General features: G+C 38.7%; 3 long non-coding RNA genes across 4 annotated transcripts; 1 reads left to right on the top strand and 2 right to left on the bottom strand.

The window, feature by feature from the left end:
- Positions 1–8,153: 8,153 nt before the first annotated feature.
- Positions 8,154–11,902, bottom strand: LOC143679558 (uncharacterized). Its single transcript, XR_013173840.1, has 3 exons — positions 11,748–11,902; positions 10,057–10,134; positions 8,154–8,320 (listed from the first exon to the last, which is right to left on the bottom strand). It is a non-coding gene; the product is annotated as an uncharacterized LOC143679558 (long non-coding RNA).
- LOC143679557 (uncharacterized) lies at positions 11,765–18,553 on the top strand. Of its 2 annotated transcripts, none has more exons than XR_013173838.1 (5): positions 11,765–11,822; positions 13,930–14,003; positions 14,482–14,565; positions 15,650–15,692; positions 18,254–18,553. It is a non-coding gene; the product is annotated as an uncharacterized LOC143679557 (long non-coding RNA). The 2 variants fall into 2 exon arrangements; XR_013173839.1 differs by lacking the exon at positions 11,765–11,822 and adding an exon at positions 11,982–12,119.
- Positions 12,813–14,982, bottom strand: LOC143679559 (uncharacterized). Its single transcript, XR_013173841.1, has 3 exons — positions 14,898–14,982; positions 14,362–14,551; positions 12,813–13,100 (listed from the first exon to the last, which is right to left on the bottom strand). It is a non-coding gene; the product is annotated as an uncharacterized LOC143679559 (long non-coding RNA).
- Positions 18,554–23,528: the final 4,975 nt, after the last annotated feature.

The raw sequence follows: 23,528 nt of genomic DNA, 5'->3' as shown, positions 1-23,528 counted from the left end.
TCCTTGAGCATGCACCTAGAAATGAGCTAGTGGGAGGGACGGATGTGCACATTTGTAATTTGAATAAATATTGCCAAATTGCTCTTCAAAATGCCTGAAGCAATTCGTGCTCTGAGATTGGATTTTTAAATTTAATCTTTTATTAATAATATCTAGTTTGCAAATATCTCAGAGCATATGGCTCATGTAATGGAGTTGTACAGAAATAATATATATGTATCTATACTAATTTTCCTTGAATTTTTACCAGATTTTACGTTAAGTTCTTGATATTATGTATTTTTGATACATTAAGGTTCATAGCTGTTTTATTTACAGTATGGATTATACATTTTTCTATATTAAATAACCTGTTGATTTTTATTTCTGTATAGCCTAGGATCCTATTAAATTATACCATTGACCTGCTTTTTTTTTTATTTGCAATTGCTTTAGAAATTTTTACCCATCATTTTATTCCCCATTTCATTATTCTATTTATGTTGTTGCTTTCTAATGTGTCCTTTGGTAAAAGAAAAGTATAAGTCAAATTTGATATTTGTCTCTTTCTACATAATTTGTTTATGGTTTGAGGGCTTGTGAAAATTTTCTTTATAATTGTAATAAATAATATCAACACTGTTTCTAGATGTTTCTTTTCTTTAAGATTTCTTTAATTGAGTGCCATTCTTTCAATCTGCATTTTTGGATCCTTTCTTCCATCAGGACTTCATTCTCTGCTTTGCATACAAATATGTATGCATTACTTTTCTTACTTTTCTTCAGTGTTTTGCTTTTTTTCTTCTGCATTCTAGGAGAGCTTTTTAAGTTTTTCCCACATTACTCACTCATTATCTAAAGTGTCAGTCCCACTGTTTACTCCTTCCCTTGCCAAGTTACTTTCTTTTTTTTTTTTTTTTTTTTTTTTTTTTTTTAAGGGAAGGAAAGACAGAGAGAAGGAAGGAAGGAAGGAAGAAAGGGAAACATCTTTAAACATTTTCTTGTTTTATTGTATTTTGTTTGTTTGTTTGTTTTTTACATGGGCTGGGGCCGGGAATCGAACCGAGGTCCTCCGGCATGGCAGGCAAGCACTTTGCCCGCTGAGCCACCGCGGCCCGCCCCAAGTTACTTTCTTTTATTGCATTTTAACATTTTATTTTTGTTCTATCATCCACTTCCCTCTTAATATCAGTTTATGGATTTTGCCTTTGGTTTCACAGAGACTGCTTTCTTGCATCCTATTAGGTTGATAAAACAGCCTAGAAAATATTCTAGTTATGTATTAAATCAATTTCAGAAGTATTTTTCTTCCTCTGACAATATATGGGCAGCTTCCATTTACTTAATTTTGTTGCATCATTTCCATGTTTTGTGCGCGCGCACATGTGCGTATGTGTGTACACATATACACTCATCCTGAAGGGAGATTTATCCAACCCGGTATTTACCCAGAGTCAGAGCAGAGTGTCAACACCACCGTGTATGATCCCCTTTCACACCAGAACGGGAGCTGTGTAGACAACTCCTTACTCTATTTCAGTGCCTACCATTCGTTTTATAGAGATCTGTCATTTTAGATAGGAGCGTCTCAGTTCCTCAGTTGGTCCTCTAAAACCTGGAACCAAGAGAGTACCCGCACTTCCACCATGCTTTGCAACCATGCCTCTTACTGCCACTTCCTCTTCCATGAGTGATTTATTTGTTGGAACTATACTACCCAGAATGGTCTGTGCCTCCCAGACTCCATGCTTCTTCCTAACTTGTAGTTTTTCTTATTTTTATGTAGACATAGAAAGAATATAAAAAATGATTGTGGTGTTGGTGGTAGAGAGAGAGTTGTATAGTATTTGGTCACTTCAAAACAACACTCATTTATAGTGGAGGATTGGCTGCCAAGTTTTCTGTTTCCCTGAGTGAGGAGTAAGGAACAGAGGAGGGAAAGTGATGTCTCCTCATCTCTGTCAGGCTGGCGGCTGGCTGTGCTGAGGGCAGGAAAGGAAGCATGTGTAAGCACTCATTTCAGCCTCTCACTTTACCACCCTGCAGATAGAGTGTTTTATCTAAGATGTGTGCAGTAAGTGTTGTTATACATTGCATACTCTGCTTTGTCTTAGAAGGTTGTTTCAGAAACAGCTGACTAGAATTAATTGTTAGTAACACGTATCATACTTGATTTTCTGAAAAACCCATTTTCAATTATAATATTCATTTCATTAGCTAGATAATTTTAATGAACATTAAGTAGTTATTAAAGTGTGTGCCAATTTGAAAGGATGTATGTACCCTAGAAAAACCATGTTTTAATCCTAATCCCATTTTGTAAAGGCAGACGTTTCTTTTAATCCTTATTCAGTACTGTATGTTTGAAACTTTAATTAGATCATCTCCCTGGAGATGTGACTCAATCAAGAGTGGTTTTTAAACTGGATTAGGTGGAGACATGTCTCCACCCGTTCGGGTGGGTTTTGATTATTTTACTGGAGTCCTATGAAAGAGGAAACATTTTGAAGAAAGCAGGAAATTCTGAGAGAACAGAACTGAGTCCACTAGCCATTTGGAGATGAAGAAGAAAAACGTCTCCTGGGGAGCTTCATGAAACAGGAAGCCAGGAGAGAAAGCTAGCAGATGATGCCATGTCCGCCATGTGTCGTTCCAGCTAAGAGAGGAACCCTGACTGTGTTCGCCATGTGCCTTCTCATTTAGAGAAAAACCCTGAACTTCATTGGACCAGCTTGAACCAAGGTATCTTTCCCTGGATGCCTCAGATTAGACATTTCTATAGACTTGTTTTAATTGGAGCATTTTCTTGGCCTTAGAACTGTAAACTAGCAACTTATTAAATTCTCCTTTTTAAAAGCCATTCCATTTCTGGTATATTGCATTCTGGCAGCTAGCAAACTAGAACAAAGGGCTTCAGAGAATACTAATACTCATCATGAAATAATTCCTTGAACAAAGAATGCCTTGACATCAGGGAATCACTAATATGTGATTGGTGCCCAATAAATGCAGGTTAGTTTAGACTGTATTCACAGAAGAAAAGACGCAAGGGAGGGAGGGAGCCAAGGAGGGAGGGAGGGAGGGAGGGAGGGAGGAAGGAAGGAAGGAAGGAAGGAAGGAAGGAAGGAAGGAAGGAAGGGACTTCTTGATACCAAATCTGAAAGATAATTAGAAACATGCCAGAAATGAATAGCAGAGTCTTTTTTTTTTTTTTTTTTACCAGTAGAGCAGTCTAAGTAAAAGTCCTGATTAAAAAAAGAAAATACAACTTTAAAATAAACCAAGTACATTTGTTTTGCATGCATATATGCTGACATTTTATAGTTAAGAGCTATAGCCAGAATACAAATTCTATTTGGACAGTTTTATTGATATTGTTATATATTTAGAAGTATAGGACATACTATGCTTTTTATAAACCTTACAGCTTATAAAGTCACTGTAAAGCTGGAGAAAATCCACAACTTTTACGTATTTCAGTAATAACTCCCATGCTGTTCTTTTGTGTATGTTCGTCTTCGGCCAAGTGCCTCCACCAAACAATTCATTTATTTCACATTAACTTCAGTTGTGCTCTATGGTTTCTTCACTCATAGCCTGAAAAGTATGTGGTCAGGCTTGCTAATGATGTTTTCTGTTTCTGTTTTATTTATGATTTATCTACTCATTTCTATAGGTTTCAATACCAGACTTATTAAGTGCTACAACAAAGGAGACATGGGAACTCACCCCACTTACTCTAAAAAGACCCTCTGAGGACTGTCCCTTTAGAGAGAGGTTCTTCCCATACAGAATTCTCCTCTGACAGCTCACTTAGAACTCTTCCTGATGTTGACATTCTCTTGTAGTTTTCCCTTTTGGAAAATTGTTTTCCTGGGTAAAACTTGTCTTTGTGGCAATGAGTCAAACTGATAGTCTGGACTCTCTCTTTGTGTGACTCAGGACTTAATTGGATTTCTATTCAATTGACTCAATTTGCCCATGAGCCTGTTGTGCCCTTATATTGTCATAGCCATGGAGTATTAATAAGTGTATTACTAAAAATGATGTGCAAGTAGGAAATCCCGTGGCTCTTCACAAGTAACACACTAAAATCACAGTATTTTCTGTCTGCCAAAAATTAATTACCATTAAAAATACAATGTGCAAATTTTTGTAAGAAATTCTACTCACAAAGGAATGTGAGTTGATTGCTTTTTATGTCAGCTTGAGGACCTATGAGTAAATCATAGCCCCAAGAGTAGTTGGATGACACAGGTCTAAATACCATCCTAATTAATATCATTAGACAAAGATTAATTAGTTTATCACGGAATCACAGGTCACCTGGAACATTATTCATTATAAAGAGGAAGAAAAAAAACACTCTACTACATTTAGATGAAATGCTAATTCTGGGGATTTATAGGATCTGACAAAGCTTAAAACAAGCTAATAATATTTTAACAAAGATTTTAATAACATCTTGATGAACAAAGACCAATGGCAAAGAATTTTCAATTACTCTATTACATTCTGTTTTCTCTTATACTATAAATAAAAGAGTCACAGATGGCCACTCACATCGTTGCACTCTGGAATTGTTACTGTCTGAAGTCAATAGAGCTTATTTCTGGATCACAGGTTAATGACCAAAACTTCTTTTCTAGAAGGGATGAGGTTTTTGCATGTGTGTGCTTTAAAATTGTGTCAGTTGCTAATTCAGTTCCTTAATTCATTAGGTCTTAGTCTATTTTTGGCAAGTGATATTAATAAAGTTGATAGTAAGTGTATACTGCATTTCACATGATGCCAGCAGGCCTCTTGTGGTTTTCTAGGCCAAGCAAAGGGTTTTGATATTAGTAATGAGAAACACATAATGACAAAAAGAAAAAAAAGGGAACCCAACTATTAGGCACCAACACATTAGAGAAAGGCAAGGAAGGTTGCTGCAAGAGAAGTCTTAGGTGCCTACTAAATTCAGAAAAATATAGTTACGTAATGGAAGACCAAATTAAGTAAGTCAATCATATTTACTTTTCCATGTGCTGTTTAAGGCTACAGATGAACAATACTTCTGCTTAGAAGTGGCCTTGATGTTAAAATCCATCTTATATGATAGCCAGGAAAAATGCAATGAAAGTAAAGTGTAAATTCTAGAATTTCCTCTAAATCCTTTACCATTAAGTATTTTTAAGGAACATGAAAATCTTTAGAATGATATGATGGCTAGTTCACGATGTTGGGACTCGAAGCCAGGTCTCCAGCATGGCAGGCAAGAATTCTGCCTGCTGAGCCACCCTGGCCCACCCTAGAACATTGTTTTTAATTGCCGTTTTTACAATTTATCTGCAAAGCCAAATTTGTTCCCAGAGTTCCTCTGTCATTGGAGCCCATCCAGGCTCACCGTCTCGACGCAAGAAGGAATTCAAGGGTGAGACAAATAGGTATAAGCAAGTGAGAATTTTATTAAAGGAAAAGGATGTACAGGTTTGAGGGGTGAGCGCGGGTGTGCTCCAGGGAGAGATGTGTGCCAGGTTGTTTGGCATGTGAGTTTTTATTAAATCAAACAAAGGGAGGTGCAGTTTGTACTCTTGATACATTGTAATTGGTTAGTAAACATTTAAATTAAAGATTGTAAGTGAGCTATTGCAATAGGCTGAATGAACATTCAAATTAAGACTTATGGTTATTGGGATTGCTCCATGCCTTGTGTTTAAACACTGTATCATATTTTGCTTAACTGCTTCCGGTTTCCTGAAGTTGATTGTTTTTTCCAGATGCCCTCCCCCGGCACCGGGTCTGAAGGTGCCTCAGGGGCCTACAAGATGTTTCACCCACATGTAAGGCACCTCACTAGGACTGGAAGAACTTGTGACATTGTTACAGATTGGAACTGACATTCACTTTGAACATTCTATGTGCCGTAAGTTTTACCTACACTGTTTAGTCATTTAAACCTCCTATCAACATTTGAGTACCATTAGTGTCTGCATTAAAAGATCCCGCCCTCTGAAACAACACACACAACAGCCCACGCAACAACCAGAATGACCTATCTGTGATTTAAATTGGGTCTCGCCCCTCCCCTGCTCAACACCATGTGCCAACTTTCCGTATAACTTGTGATTAAATAAAAATCTCGACCTTAATCCGGCAACAAGATCTTAGATGATCTGGCTCTGCCCATTTCTCTAACTTCATCTCCTTTGTCTCCCCCTTACTCACTTAGCTGGCGCCACACCGCCTCTTACTGGTCTGGCTTCAGAGAAGGTGCGTTTGCTTTCTCCTTTCCTGGGATGCTCTCTTTTCAGTCTTCTCATGACATGCCTTTTTTTTTTTTTTTCTTTCAAATATTTTATCTATTCAAACTTTCTCTTCAGAACTATCAGGTTTTCCTGACCCCCTTACCCAAAACTGCTTTTCTTCAAGGCACTTACTGCCACATTAGATTATATAATGTTTAGTCGACTTTTCATTGTCCTTCTCACAGGGGACATAGATCCCAGGCAAGCAGGGACTTTGTGGTTTCATTGATGTAGTCTCGGCAATACTGTGCTTACAGATAACCTGAAAATCCCTGGTGCTCGATGTCACAAAAGTTTATCATTCGCTCAGGAGACATCCACTGTGATTCTGGATGGATAGTGGACAGTCCTGTATATTCCTCCATCTGGAGCCCACAAGCATGGCAGTGCAATAAAAACATGGAGAATTACGCACCAGCTCTTAAATTATCCCAGCTAGAACGGGCACATTTTACTTCCGTTCACACTCTTTTTTAAAAAAATAAGTTACACAGCCTCTCTTAACTTCAGGAGTGTGTGGGTCCAGGGAAAGAGAAGAACCAAATGTTGGGTGTGGGCAGTATTAGATGTGTCTAGCCCATCTACCTTATTAATTATTCTCTCCCTAGCATCTAGAAACTTGCAGCAGGTCTAAAATAGATATTTGTTGAATAAGATGGAATATGCTTACATCTCGGTTTACCTTGCAATGGAAGCATAGTCCTAAGAAAGCCAAAAAAACTGCTGACAGCACCATCTCCCCTTTCTGTGCATTTTTCTCCCTACTTTTAGCATACTTCATTAGACATTGCAGTTCTCTTGTGTTTCACCTTCCCTCCCATTAGGAGTGATGTATCTGGAAAGTCATTAACACAGTAGTGTGAATTAGTTTACTGTATTATCCTGCCAAGCGGAATGGTTCCAGTATATGAGGGATTTTTTTTTTTTTTTGAACTGAGATATCTTTCCAGTTGGTGGTTTCAAACCACAAGACAGAAGCAACTGCCTGATTTTAAAGGTAGGTTTTCTCTGATGCATTTTGACTTCTTAGTTTTAATCACTAATCTTCTGTTAGTGATTACCTATCAATAGTATGTTTATTTATTCTAAGCCAATTAAAGCTCAGCACAATTAGCTAAAGTTAGGGCTAAAAAAGCAACCCTGTTTTTTCATGTGCTCCCTAATTTTTCTTGGTATCAATAAGAGTTTTTCTATGAATAGAATTATGTAATTATAGCATATAACAGTCTTTAGAGATAATCTATTCCAATTCACAGATGAGTGAAGTAGAAGTCTAAAATATTGAAGGAGTTACTCAGAATCAACACAGATAGTAAAAGGAGGTGTAGGAACTAGAACTCGAAATTTCCACTTCTTAGCCAAGTGCCAAATTGTACCCCCCCAAAAAAAGTTTTGATTTCTACTCATGAGCTGGTTCTTTAAAATTCTTGAAGAATGGAATTAAAAATCTATCTTAATTTAAATATGTCCATAGGACAGCACTATCTTCTCATCAGGAAGAAGAACATGTTATTTAATTCACATTATGCCCTTAGATTATTATAATTGACTCTGAATCTATAAAAAAAAATACCCTTGAGGTTCTGTGAAATTCCATCCTGCCTGTACTTCTGAGGAAATGAGGCAAAAAATCCTTCTTCCTAGAGAGATTCTAAAGTGGGATGTGAATTAAATTTTTTCCAGCGGTATCTTTATACTATATAGATGTCGAAACCTTAGAGCTGATGTCATTTTCGGAGTACAGGGAAATTTAATGCTTGCCAGCTCTTCCTGAGCAAAATGAACAAGAAATCACAGGGCCAATGTCGTTGTGAAATAATTAAAGAAAAAACTGAAAAATGAGGGGGAAAATCTGGCTTCATTTAAAAAAATCCATTAAAATCTCGATAGCATTATCTGGTTAAATAACACACTACAGACAGAGGCAATAGAGTGTGAAGGTTAAAAGAGCACAAATTCTGGAACCAGATGGTGTGACTTCAAATCCTGCTGCCTCTTCCCTGCTGGGAGGCCTTGGCAAGCCTCCTGACAACTCTGTGCCTTAGTTTCCCCATCTGTAAAACAGGGATGGTCATAATTATAACACTTACCCTATTGGGTTGTAGGGAGTGTTAGATTAGATGTTAGAACAGTGTCTGCCACTCCATCAGTGCTGTGTAAGTATGAGCTGTGTTTACTTACTACGGCTTAATCTGCAATGACCTTTTTGATACAGTAGTTACCGCAGTGGAGCTGCTGTCATGTCAGCTCTCTCTGATAGGAAAAACCCATCCTTCCAATAAATAGTGGGATTGCCCACAGCCCCTATTCCATGAAATTTAATGTACTCTCTTAAACTGGTCACCTAATGACAGGGATCATGGGGGCCACCCTGTGCTTAAGTTTAGGAAATAAGAGAAGTTCAAAATTCAGTCCAAAATGGGACATTTATTCCTCCTTCCAAAACTCCCCCCTCTATCTTCCATAGTTCCATGAATGGCCTGACCATCTGTACGCTCTCTTAAGAGAAAGGTTTTCAGCCATCCTCATCTTCTCCCTTCTCTCAACCCTGTAATCACTCAACAGCTCTCGTCCATTTCCATCTGATAAATATGCATCTTGACTGCAAAGTGTTCCAAAATATGCCCTAATATTATTAGCAATCACCACCTTCATCATCTTTCTGGAATAATGCAGTGACCTTCCCACTCATCAATAGAATCACTGCAACCATTGTTGCAATTTTTCATTCTAAACACTATGAGGATCAAGTGTTGCCTTGCCTAGAAATAAAACAAAATAAAGTTTCTTTAATAGCTCTTCATCCTCAGCATGAGAACCATCACACTCAGGCTGCTGCCTAAATTTCCAGTTCTCCTCCAACTATTATTGACACACCTTACCTTCCACTGCAGGAGATTACAAAGCTGGGCTCTGAGCCTTACACATATGTTGTTTCTGCTGCCTGGAATGTCCCCAATCTTACTTATCCTGAAAATTCCTCCTCATGCTCTAAAACCCAACAAAATTTGCATTTCTTCTATTCAGACTTCCAAGATGCCCGTCTAACTCCACCTCTCATAGTTCCACTGAACTTGTTCTCCCATAGCATGGGTGATACTGTTTTTGAACAATTTTTCTCTTCCACAATAAACTGTGAGCTGCTTGAGAGAAGTGGTCATGTCTTCTTCACTTCTCCAGGGTAATACTTGACACATTGTAAATTCTCAGTAGACACTGTTCAAAGAACAACATTTGTTGAGACATGCCAGAAAGAAGACTTCATTTCAAAATATTCATTTACTGCATTGCCTCGAAGTGGCCACAGCAGCTAATCCTTCCTTTTAGGCATGCATCAAACCCAAGAGCATTGGAAAGAAGGTAAGCTTTGGAGTCAAGTGGACCAACTCGACCATTTACTGTATGAGTGACCTTGACCAAAGCCCTTGCTCAAGTGGAAACGTACAAAAAATACCTCGGAAAGAATCTGGCCCTACAGTAAATGATTATCTTGGTTCCCAAGTTTTTCTGCACATTGGAATAATCATCACAGAGCTTCCAAAAATACAGATGTCTTGATCTCGGCCACCAAGACTATGATTTAATTGGTCTGGATAGAGTCTAGACTACGGATCCCCAGATGACTCTAACATGTACAAGTTTAAAGAATCATTGACTTAATAGATAACTATTGCTTTTATTATTACATTTAATAAATATATTATAGTATATATTATATTTAATATGAATAATGTAATTTAATATCATTATGTCCAGAAAGCTAGGAAGATAAATTTATTAAGGCACTTACGTTATTCTTATAAGCATGGATTAGTTTATCATATTACTTCTAGTCCCACCAAGGGAAAAGAATCTAGGCTGCATAAACCTGATGGAGAGAAGGAAAACAGAAGAGATTCAGGCCACAGCAGAGCTATGGGGAGTCTAGGAAGTACTTTGTTTCCTTCATCATCCAACGTACTGGGAACCAGCAGCTCTGGATAGTGCTGGCTACTTTCGTACAGCCCAATGGATCTTAGGGCCTACCAGGGGGAAATGGAGTGGGCTTCATAGACCTGAGAGAAAACATGGGTCCCCAAATGTCCTTTAAATCTTGCTGACCCCTCATTTCTTTCAAATGAGATGGCAGCAGTGTTGCTTGCTGAATCTGCATTCACCAGACAGCTGCAACCCTAAAACTGTGTTTGCCATTTGCTCAAATGGGTTGCTAAAATATGTGGTTTATACCCAACAGCTGTGTGGACAAACTAAAATTAATCATATCTGTGCCTCTACCCCAGGTTTCACATTTATATTTTATACTAGAGTCACCTCCCTTTCTTTTTCACCATTCTGTTAATATGGACTTCACATATTTTTTTAATAAGTGGGAGGTTTCCCACATCTTTTGTGGGCATCTGCTGGTTTTTAGAGTTGAATCACCTTCATTAGAAAGGAACTCACACTAGGTACTTTTCTTTAAAAAGGTAGGATTTTAAGATTTATCATTTAAGAAAGAACATTTGAATGTTTATATATCTATTTTTTCCCAGACCCAAACATAATCATACATAGAACCAGCAGAATTATTTACCTACAGTTTTCCTATCGTTGATATTGGATACACCTGCTGTGCATTTGTCAACTGGAATTATGTATACATGCATCAAAGCAACTGCTATTTTGAAATTCTAATAATAATAATTGTAAAATTTCAGGGTAACTGATAAGCATTCAAAAAGCAGTCCATAAAACATTCATGTTTGAGAATGGGTCTGTAAAAATGAGATATGATGGAAAGCATTAAAATCCAGAGTTAAACTTTGGATAACATTGGGAGGAAATGTCATGTTCTGATGCATTCTGTCAAATGAGCCACAGAGCTGGGGGAAGATGAGGGAAGCAGCTCAGGGAGTGTGTAAGGACAGGATCCAGGAAGTGGATGCTCCTACTCTGTCACCCAGCCAGCCCTGGGGGACCAGCCAGCCCTGGGGGAGAGAACCTGAGTCATCTCCTGCATGTGAAGATGTCACTGCTTCCTGATTCCCAAGACCCTGATAAGTAGGAGAATGTGTAGGCTGGAATCCTTTAAAAAAATTAAATATCTATTTTGAACAACATGAACTAGAAATACTGATGTTGGGACACACTCTCTATAAATAGCGTCTCTATTCTAGCTCTCCACCACATCCTATCTGTGACATTTCCAAGCCACTTAAGAGACACAGCATTGGCCTTAGCTGCCTTTGACAAGTCCTTATCAACATGCAGAGGCTTAAGGAAGCATCTCGGGATAGCTCAGTGGATGTCTCCATAAATATAAACACTACAGGAAGACCTCTGCTCCCCATTCTGGCTGCATTCTGAACTTGCTCTGGAAACTTTTCTTCATCATGCAAACACAAACTTCAGCCCAATTTCCTCTTCCGGTTCCCATGGTAACCTCTATGGTGGAACCTTTATGACAAGATTAAACTCACAATATTAAAATTGTCTGCTTACTCTGAGTTCCTTGAGGACAGGAACTGGACTTGTTCGCCTCCCTGCTACAGGACCTGACATGGTATCTGGTGCACAGTAAGTGTGCAATCTGGGTTGGTTAAGCACAGTTTCATAAATCTTCTTGGTGCCTCGTCAGGCTACTGGCTTCACCAGGGGATTTCTTAGAAATGCAGAATCTTGGGCCCCATCCAGAATTCCAGAATCAGAACCTGCATTTTAACATGATCTCAGGAGATGTACAGATCCATTGAAGTTTGAGGAGCGCTGTCCTAAAGTAATGCAGAGTTACTAAGTTAACCTTAGTTCATGACAGCCTTTGCTTCCTGAATGCATTTTAGATAATAGGACCTGAGGGAGGAATGGAGCAAAATGGTAAATTCATCAATCTCTTAGTCATACATTTGTTGCCACCCCACCATTAGCTCAGAAATGAGCACTCCTGATAGAAAAGCAGCTATTTCTGTAACTCCACTGCACTTTTCCATTTCAAAGAAAGAACACTATAATCTGGATACTACTTGCATGTTTGTCACATTTTCAGCTGAATATTGCACCTAGAGAATTAAATACTGAACCTGAGTATCATAAACTACAGCTTACCTGCTACTTCTTCTGCGGGGGGGGGGGGGGTGTGTGTGGAGATGGCAGAATTACTTTTTTTAGTAATTTTATTTTAAAATTACTAATTTTATTGAAATTTATTTTATTGAAACTTAAACCATGTTTCTGATTCTTGACTTACAGATCTGTTCATTCATTTATTTATACTATGTATCATTCCAAAATGTATTTGGGTTATTTCACAGACACACACACACGCATGTTCACTAAAATTAAAATGAAGAATATGTGACTTTCCCCTGAGCTTGACAATGACCAGTCTTCTTTTAATGCAACAATGCCTTGAAATTATTTAATTGTTTTGGTTACTTTTTTACAACTTGAAATTAATTTAAAGTTAAACTCTGAGGAACTCCCAACAGCGCGTTTCTCTTTTTCCCCTTAGCAGACTGAATTCTGCAGCCATGCAGGTCTTGTCTGGCAAGAGAATATAGAATTCTCCATGTGCCCCTGCTGCGGCTAAGTGCCTGGCTCCTGAGGATGCCTGAGCTAATGTTCCTTTAGACAGTCTTACCCAGCCCCTCCATTCAGAGAAGAGGAGAGGGCACTCAGGACTGACATACAGACCTAGATACTCCAGACTCCCAGTCAGAGCTCATGCCAATGTGCAAGCTTCTGTGCAGAGTCACAAAGCGCAGTGACCTTGACCTTCATGTCCAGGTCTGTCCCAGGCCACCATCCTTGGAAAGACCTTGCCTGGGATGGAGGGTGGAGCTGATGATTCCATTGTCCCTAGAAGAGAAAGCCTCACTGCTATGCAGCTAAACCCATCCTTAATTTATCCTAATTTCACCTCCTTAAACTGTAAATTTTGCATCTCTCACTCAGGGTCCCTTATAGTATTCTCGCAGTATCTGGAACATAAGGACTTAATGCGTGTTTTAAATATCTTGTTCTCTGAGACATTTTATTGGGGGAAGCACTTTCATCTTATGTCTGGCATTCCTAATCGCTTGATTAACATTGAGCCACAAGCAACAAAATGCGTTCCAGACTAAATGTGTGTGTGTGTGTGTTTAATATTCTATTTGAGCCTTGACTTCAAAGGTGAGTGCAGGTAGTGATGAAATGCTGGTTTAATCAAGAACAGGACTGGAAAGAATTAATCTTAAAACCCTGAAAATATTTAAGTATAAGTTCTTTTTTTTTTTTTTAAAGAATCAGCATTTTAAAATAGAAGGCTGATGAAGCTTTACTCTAAATTGAATTGCGTTTAAATATACCTAAAATTACATGCTTAGTAAGCGTGGAAGCTGCATTCTTATGCAGTGTGGATAGACACTGTGCAAGCTTCTCCATTTAATCTGCCAGTGCACATTAGTCATAGGATTCAGAACGCCTATTACTCTTTCTTGGGGAGAATAACTGTGACATAACTACTAAGCTAATTTCACTTGAAATCTAAGTCTTATTTTTAACCTCTGACCTTCAGCCCTCTGACTGAGCTTGAAAATGATCCATCTTGCTTTATGGTGGTTTGTCTTTAACCTCATTCACTTGTTTAACTTCCCTGGTGTTATCCTTTGAGAAGGTTCTCGAGGCTGTGTGTTTTTTTCCTCAGTGACGCTGACCTATGCGTGAAACTTTTTCTCTCAAGTAAGATTTAAATCCCTTGGCTGCGAGAGAGGCTACCAGGTAAGTCCAGACTTAACCATGTGAGGAATGAAGCTTTCTTCACACACCCCCCACCCAGAAAAGAGGCTGAACAGAGACAGGGCTGTTAAGGGGGGGGGGTGCTAAAATAAATAAGTACCTGTATTAAAGACTTCTTTTTTGGTATGCTGTATGGTGGGGTCACATTTCATTCTTTTTCCATGTGAGGATCCCATATTGCAGCACCACAGGTTGATTTGGGGGTGGGGTGGGGTTGGAATGCATGGGCGGGGAATCGAACCCGGGTCTCCTGTGTGGCAGGTGAGGATTCTACCACTGCCCAACACTTGCGCCCCTTCAAAGACTCTTAGGAAAGGGAAATTAAGAGTAAACTACATACCTTATTCCAGTTGCTGTGATCTGCATCTAGAATCTATTCAACACCCAGCTCCAGTTGAAGTGCCTTTCTTCCCATGTGTAGTCGGGATTGCTGATTTAGACTTTTACCCTATTCTTCTAGAAAAACACCTCAAATCGCTGTGCTGGCCTGTGCGATAAGAGCTCATGAAAGCTCTGACTGCTTGGACAACCTACATGATACAAGGTCACAAAACATCAGTCAGACAGTTTTTTTTGTAAAAATTTCATGATGGGTGGTTGGTCTTAATATTCAAGTGCAGCCCTCACGTGTCCTCAACATACCAGTTTTTATATGTGTAGGTAAAACCATTGTCAACCTCTAGCCCCAATTTTGATACAGTGAAAAAGATCACCGACCAGATTATCTCATAAATCTGTCTCTGTGTCTCAGCATTGCCAGGTGAATGTTTCAGGTGTTACAACATGTATTTTTAGCATCTATCCCATGGAAGTGCTCTGTTGTCTGTTTTCATGGAATTTAGGACTGGAGGGGACTATTACGTTAATTTAACTGACCTTTCATTTCCCAGATGAGGAAATGGAGACTCAGAAGTTTTTTCACAGACTTCAGGTCACTTGGCTTGTTAATGATGGAGCCAAACTACAATTGAAATCTTTTCATTCATTATCCAAAATTGGTTGGCTGTAAAATAAATACTGAATTTCAAATATGCCATACTATAACAAACAGAGCAAAGCTGTAATAAAACCTAATAGGTTATAGATCTCTAACCTACTGGCTTATAGATTTTATCCTACAATTGTCTTCCGAGTGATTTTGAACAAATCTCTTCATTCTTCTAACACACAATTGCTCGGTTGGGCAAATGAATCAATAACTCTTATTCCCCTAAAAAGGCAAGGATGGATCCATTGACGAATTGAGGCCTCGGCTGCATTCAGGCAGGGTGCAATTATCAATGCGTTTGTGCGATACGATGTGCTCGTTGGCCTCCTGGCTAATTGCTTAAAACTTATACTGAAGAGGTGGTTAAAAATTTTGAACTTCACTCTATATAGTAATCTTTCCATGAGTTCCTTATATTTCCTTTGCACACCTTTAAAGGTGCGTGAACTTGAGAAAACATTTTTCCTCCTTTTCGAAATTACCTAACGATTTCATTATATGCCTCCGATAACTTCCTTTTCCAGTAATTTCTAGATTTTTACCCCTTTTACTCTTTCAAATGAAATGGCAGCAGTGTTGCTTATTGGATCTGTATCACCAGACAGCTGAAAGGCTGAAACTGTTTCTATTTTATTTCCAGTCAAAAAGCTTTCCATTTTCTCTGGAGACTAGTACTCAAAAAGGCAAGTATTATATGCTATCTCTTACGTGATATACAAAGATGGTGCAAATATCAGAGACAGATAATTGCTAATCAATTATCAGGGGCTGAGGGTGGGGAAGGGAAGAGGGAATTACTACTTAATGGAGGCAGAGTTTCTCTCTGAGGTTGATGAAAAATTGGTGTAAGGGATCATGGATATGTTTGCATAATATTGTGAATTTAATTGATACCACTGAATTGTACACTTGAAAGTGGTTCAGATGGGAGTGCTTGAGTTGTATATATGGTACTACAATAAAAAAGGTTTTTAAAATGTAGGGAAGCTAATAAATGACTATTGTTTTAAGCCTCTAATTTGGAATAATTTGTTATGCACCAATATATAACAAACAGACATAAATAATCACTTTCTGTCCTACAGGTAGGTAGATTGCATGTGCTTTACAGTCACAGTAATTAGGGAAAAATAATGGTATTTTATTCATATACCAGTTTTGTTATTTAACTGTATCTCAACTGCCAAAAAATATTTAAGCACGCTTTTGAAATTTTAAATTAAAGTTTAAACATAATTTTGGGGAGTATTTGTTTTACCGATTTTATCATTTATAAATTAACTTTGTTTTTATTTTGAAGTTGTATATTAATGGCTATATGCATGATTCACTGACTAAAAAATGAACCCTATAGGATATAAGGTTTTAATAGGATATAAGGATATAAAGGTTAATGTTCTGGGAATTGTGTGTGGCTTTACTAGTCATTCTTTGAAGAATTAGGCCCATGCCAAGTTTACAGTTTTGTGTAACTTTTATATTTACATGGATTTAGTATAAATTATTTATTTGTAGATTGTACTATAAAATATATAGGTTAACTAGATCTCCCGCATGAATTAAATGAATAGAAATTGTATAATTGATGTTAAATGGAAATCAATCAGAGTTTATGGCTATTGCCAATCAAATAATACAATATTATGTCATATATGTATCATTCTTATAAGCCAATATAATGTCATAAATATTATAAAATGATAATTATAGAGAATTCTAGGGTACATGTAAATTTGAGTTTCACATTGTGGTAGATTGAATTACTTACCCCGATTAAGCCATGTTCTTAAGCTTGGGCTTGATCTGCATTCCCGTGGGTGTTAAACCATTGTAAATAGGATTTCTTGAAAATGTTATTTCAGTTATGATGTGGCCCAGATGAATGAGGTTGGGCTTAGTCTTCAGTATCAAAGTCCTTTACAAGCCAGAAGAGGTGCAGGCAAAGAGAGAGAAGCCACTGGAAAGGGCCAGAAGCTGAAAGTCAGTGGAACTGGAAGAGAAAGGAGAAGACATCACCATGTGCCAGTAAGGCCAAGGAATTCTGGGATTGCGAGATAGCCAGAACACTGCTCACCCCAGAAAGATGCAAGCCTTCCAGCCTCTGAATCCATGAGATAGTATATTCCTTTATGCAAGCCAACCCTGATGTGGTAATTGTCATAGCAGCCGGGAACCTAAGATACAGATTATGGTCAACAATGGATTTCTAACATGGCCAATTCAAATTAACTTTGAAAAAAGTTGACCAAAATTAGGGCTTTTGGTTGGCATGGGTTTTGGACAGATGCTCAGAGTAGATGGGGCTAAAGATAAACACATTTCTTGTACTCAAAATTCTTTTTTCTGGTGAAATCTAACTTAAAATTAGACCCACAGTCTTCTAAGCAAAGTGTTTCTATTTCTTTTAAAATAATTCATCTTGGCGAAAATTTTAAGTAGCCGTAAGAATAAATATCATTAATAGTTATTTCTTCCACTAAAATCCATGCCCCCATTTACATGCCTCCAGTAATATTCAGCTACCACAAGTATACCACTGCTAGCCCGCATCTAGGCTTGTAGTCTTTTAAGAAATTAGTATGCCTTGGAATGTTCTTCAAAAATTTGTTTTTGGCTATTTTAATATGCTGATGTTTATCCTGGAAGTACATGAAAATGCAGCAGTTGCTTCTGCTGTGAAACACCATTTTCTTTCATTCCCCACCTGAGTACCACAGCACAGCTAAGTCTGTGGACATATGAGTAGATGCAAAGTTGGAGAAACGAAGAAGGGAGCAGAGAAGCATGCCATGCTAATTCCACACTTTCATCAGAAGGCCCCTGTGTGAAATGTGCCGCAACCAAGCAACTCTTTATCCACATGTCTTCGTGATCAGAGGTGCATATTTGCCTGACATCATTATAGAGCTAGATTTTAAAAAACAGACTTCAGTCTACAGTAGAAAGGCTGTGGCATTGCCCTTGCTGTCACAGAGTGATCAACTCCAGCAAAGAGAAACAGAAAATGGGCTTCCCCGAGCTCAGCTGACGGATCACTCAGGACTCAGAAAAGGATATGCTTAGGCCATAAATCAGGAGATCAAATAGAGTGTTTGAAAGGCTGGTCAACCTGCTCTCTAGTTCCCTAAATCTCACAGGATATTCCCTTTTAAGGAGACCGGTAAAATAAAATGAGGTAGCATTAATAAAGAAATTCACTATTAACCAGAAGAATATCTATGTTATGTTCTACCAATTTTCTTAGATCCTTGGGCTGCAGAAAGGACTGGAAATTCACAGAAAGCCGAAGCTGGTCTCCGAGTCCTGGCCTGCCATGAGGCCATATCTACTCTATACACAATCTCCCCAAGAAAAAGGTGCAGCTTCAGCCCACAGGACAGCGCGGCAGTCACAGTGGCTGTAAGAACATAAGACTATGCAGGTGCTCAGCCTCTTAGCTCAAGAATGGCAAATCAACTTTTAAATAATTAGTGTTATGATTGAAAATCTACTTGTTCTCTTTCAGTGGGCAAATACTAGCATCAATCTCCAAATGAAATCAACATTGAGTGGAGTGAACTTTCCTTATTTCCATGGTCTTTTCTCTTTCTTCTTCCATCTTCCCTCCCTCCCTCCTTTCTTTCTTTCTTCCTTCCTTCCCCCTTCTTTTTTCTTTATAACTCTTTTTTAAGCCAAAGTGCTGCTTTAGTGTTTCCATAAATGCATTTCAAAAAATATGTTATTTTTGAAAAGCATTATGCATTAACTCAGATATGGTTTCTAAGTAGGGCAGACTGTCCTGTGTCATCAGCATTGCGTTTCCGTTCAGCAGGCCATCACAAAGTGAAAAAGACATCCATGGATAATAGTCTTTATTTTACTGGTGCAGAGATGAACTGATCTTTTATTTTTTGACTGTCAAAACCTTGTCAGAAACATGAGACAGTCAGGTCCGGGGTGGTTATATTTTAACCATGTATCAGAACCATTAAGTACTGGTCGGGGTTGGTTCTTGTTTCATGGATTTTTGAGATGTTTTCCACACCAGTTAAAAATATCATTTTATCAGTGACCTTTGTAGACAAGCACTGCAGTAAACAGGAAAATATTCAGCCACTATGAATTATGTAACACTTTGAAATTGTCTAGACGGTGTTAAGAGGGCAACAGATGGAGCAAATTCTTAGAAATGAAAAGTAATTTAGCAATAGAATTCTAAACCAAAATTATCTACATGTCTCTCTTGCCATAATCCCTTCTGTCCCTCTCCTCTCCTCTTGAGCTCCTAAACACTTTGACCCCAAGATGCAGAAGGATTTGTTTGGAATCAGTTATGGTCTACCCTTTCTACTGATTTAGTAATGGGGTGCAATGTCAGCTATGTGGTCATTTGTCATATTTCTTTCTCATTCTTCTGATGCTTGGTGAAGTTTTAATAGATGAAGAGTCAAGATTTTAACACAGCAAGTAGAAACTGTAACAGCTGAAACCTACTGTGATGGTACTTTGCATTGTAGTGGGTACATGAGGAAGACAACGAGTAGAGGCCTTTAGATGAGATCATTGCTTAAAAACAGCTATCGTCTTGTTCACCACAGTGCTTTATACCTCCCATCATGAAAAATGGTATGTTTTCCTACGAATAACTTTGAGGATATTTACATGGTGGGACTGAAATTAAAGATTAAAAAACCAAACAAACCAGATGAAATCAATTACTAATTCAGTAATCACTTACTTGAGACCAAGTAAGCTACGAGAAAGTATAGTACACAGACCCAATCTATTAAAAGCCTATAAGTTCATTTGGAAAAGAAAGGGACATGCATATTAAGAAGGTAATTAACTGAATATTATTCCTCAAAGAACCAAAGTAACAAAGTGACATAGAAGATCAAATTCCCTTTGGGCTGAAGTGGTTAGGTGTGGATTTACAGGGGAGAGAGAATTTGAGCTGGTCTCTGAAGGAAAGCAGAATTTAGACAAACAAAGGGGAAGAGCACAACAGAAGGCAAGAACATAAATGAAACTTTGGAGATAGGAAGGCACAAATGACTTTCAGTAAGTAGGAGCAAGTGTGGTAGGGGAAGTTAGAAGGGAAACCAGGGTTAGGATTATGAGTTGATTTGGACATGCAGGAGAGGGAACTACTTCATCTTGGAGGAGAGACAAGTGTCACAGGACTTTCACACATTGTCACTTGCATCCCTTCCACACCTTACGTGCATGTCATGTGAAATTGCACATGAATCAGCAGGTGTTTAGTTAAGTCACCTCTCTGGTTCTCTCACTGGTCTGTAAATTCCCTGAAAATAGTCCTCCCAGAAGAAGACTCTGAGACAAAGATCAGTACGCAAATAGCTGATCTGAAAAGTCAGGAAACGCTGATATCAGAGTCGGGGCAACCAATCAAGAATGAATTATCCAGTGATGTGATGGCAACCAACTGACAGCACATTTTTAAACCAACCGCTATGATGAGGAGATGCAGTCTCAGGAAAACAGTGGAGAATGGGCTCCTTCCAGCTCTTCCAGGCCAGGCACAGGGCTGGGACAATTACACAGCAGCTCCAAGCAGTCACAGGTTGAGGGACGCTGGGGTGGAAGGCCCTCAGACAATGGGAGTCTGCCTGCAGGTGCCAGGGCGGTAGGGCCTGAAAGACTGGCATTTGAGCTGGACAGGTAGGACAGATCTTCTATTTGTTTTTATAACACCACAAACCCTAGCACAATGTCTGGTGCACAAGAAGAATTTGATGAGTGTCTGATAAAAGAATAAATGGAGAACTATTATCCACAGAATTTTTCATTTCTGTAGAGCCTCTTTGTTGGCTTTTTTTTTTTTTTTTTTCTGAGTGTGGATCACTGAGGTCTCTTATCTAACATCCCCTTTAAGGCACGCAGCTTACCTGAGTCCCCAGGTCAGAGATTCCTCAGAGAAATGAGGGCATGTCTGGCAGCTGACCTCTGGGGGCTACAGGACACTGCTTGCCCCGCCTACCCGGGGGGGCACCTTGAGCCCCCTCTTTGGGTCCCGCATCAGCCAGGGCGGTCCTGAGTGACAGGAAGAGTCAGTGCGGAGCTGGCAGGAGAGAGAAGCAGCTTGGGAATTTCCTAACTCTCCCCACGGAAACAATAAGGGACATTAATACGAAAAGATAATAGGAGAAGTGTGTCAAGAAAAGCATTTGGGGGACGTTATTGGAACATTGAGTCTTCGAATAATGATTTTTTGGAAACTCTTTGTAAGAAGTGTAATAACAGTGTAAATCCAAGTAAGGTTACCTTTGGCCAGGCACCTATTCTTTCTCCACTGGAAAGAAGCTCAATGTTTTCTGGAAAATAAAATGATTGATACTGAAATACTGTGAGAAATAGAGAATGCTTCTAAGCAGAGCTTGCTTCCATCATTTCTATGTCCCTTTTAAAAGGATGTGGGTGATTCAATTAGTGGATTCAATTAAAATTGAGTGAGTGTCCACAGACACTGCAGTATTATGTTTCCTTTCCAGCCTTCTCACCTTTCGTTGTCTGGAAATTAACCATGGCAGGGTTGTTGTACCAGAAACATTAGCAGGGTCTTTATGTGATTACTTGAGAGAACAAACACTACCAGCTTTTTCCTTAAGACGTAGAAAGAAAAATAACCTCTCCTCTCAGCGAAGTTCCTTGTCCCACCAATAAAACACACTCCCTAACTTAAAATTTCTTCTTTCTTTGTGCTCACAGATTTAGAAAGGAGTGCCAAATTGCCTGCCACATTGCTAGACTTCCATTAGCATCTGGGGAGATCATATATGTTTGTTGAGTCTTCTAATTCAGAACATACTTTTATATTTAACTGAATCAGAAGACCAGAATAGATGAAGAGATTTAAGAATTAGTTGTAACCCCTCAGGTTACAGTTTAGATGCGACATACATGTTAAGGATATATAAATGTTCATCTAGGCAGAATTTTAATTTACAAATACACCTTTGAAACTAGTTTATGTTCCCGACCTCAGACTGACATATTAATATATATATATGATGTCTTATGATGTCTTATGCTTGTTTTGAGGAGAACTGCAAAAAGCTTTCTAATTTTAAAATGGATATCACATAAAGGATTGCTGCCTTCATAATTTACAGTACTAGCCAGCAAAAGCAGCCGGTAAGTTGTTAAGTTTTTTGTTTTTTACTTTTCTATATCGAGAGTCTGGTAATAGAAAGAATGCAGATTTGTATCTTCTTCCTGAAGTCTGGAGCCAAGGTTGCGTGGCTCCTGTTTTCATGGTATAGTGATCAAGGGTCTCTATTTCTTGCAGGAAGAGAACATGAACTCAAGTACCTTAGAATTTGAACTATAAAATTAAATTTTAAAAAAGTAATCTCTCTTCTCACACCACACCGTTCTACCAATTTTTTATTCACCCAACATTTATTGAGCACTCTTACTAGGTACCCAGAAGATAGCTCAAATAACATGGTTCCTATTTTCAAGAAGTTTAAGGTCTATTGGAGGAGATAGTAGCCTCTTCCCTGGAATATTCTCTGGCTTCACTGGGTTAAGTTGTCCTTAATTCCTAGGTCTTAGCTTAGACATCATTTTTTCTTAGAAGCCTTTCTTGATTACTCAGTTTGGCTTATTTCCCTCTTCTCATTGTCTTTATAACACGTATTACGTATTATAACTGTCCATTTTCCTGCTTGAATTCCTGTAGTACCAATGGTACAAAGTTAAAGCTGTTATACCTTCTGTGCCTGGCCACATGTCAGAAAATTAATGAATATTTTATGAGAGAATTAATGTACTCAGCACATATACTATATTGTGATAAGTTAACTTAACAGGAGGTGTGGGTATAATGGAGACTTCCTAGTCCAGCACTTCCCAAGGAGACTTGAAAGATAAATAAGAGTTTGTTAACGCCCAGAGATCAGCGTTCCAGGCAGAAAACCAATATACGCTGACCCAAGATAGGGAATAGTGTCACTGGGAAGCACAGGCAATCCTCCACTGCTGTACCATACAGCCCCTGTGTGAGAGCAGAGAGAGGTGAGTCTAGAAGGAGAGCCAGGAGCCAAATGATGCTACAGAGCCAAAGGGCATCACAGCGATGGCTGGCTGGGTAGTAGGAGAACTTCTCCTAGTTCTACAGCAGTCAGCAATTAGTTGAGAGACTTGGAAAAGTTGCTTAATCCATAGTTTCTCAAATGAGCGTCTGCAGACCAACTCTAGTACAAGTTTTCTGTAGGTTCTTTTCTAAAAATATGCTTTCTAGAGCCCATCCGCAGAGATTTGGATTGAGTAGGTTTGGGATGGGCTTCTCTCTTTTATTCAACAGACACTTACATAGCAACTAGTTACTTTTACAAAAATTAACTCATTTAATCATAATGATGACACTATGGCATGGTATTATAAGATGATCCCTGGTAGACATTTGAGGAAAATGGGGTGGAGAGGGTAAGCAGCTTTTACTAAGTCCCAAAGATGGTAAATGGTAGAGCTGGGATTCAAATAGAGGTAGGCTGGGTCTGTGCTTAGGGCATTTC

Source organism: Tamandua tetradactyla, chromosome 4, assembly GCF_023851605.1.
Source record: "Tamandua tetradactyla isolate mTamTet1 chromosome 4, mTamTet1.pri, whole genome shotgun sequence".
NCBI classification, from domain to species: Eukaryota; Metazoa; Chordata; class Mammalia; order Pilosa; family Myrmecophagidae; genus Tamandua; species Tamandua tetradactyla.
Note: the sequence above shows the minus strand (reverse complement) of the source record. Positions and strands in the feature narration are given on the sequence as shown.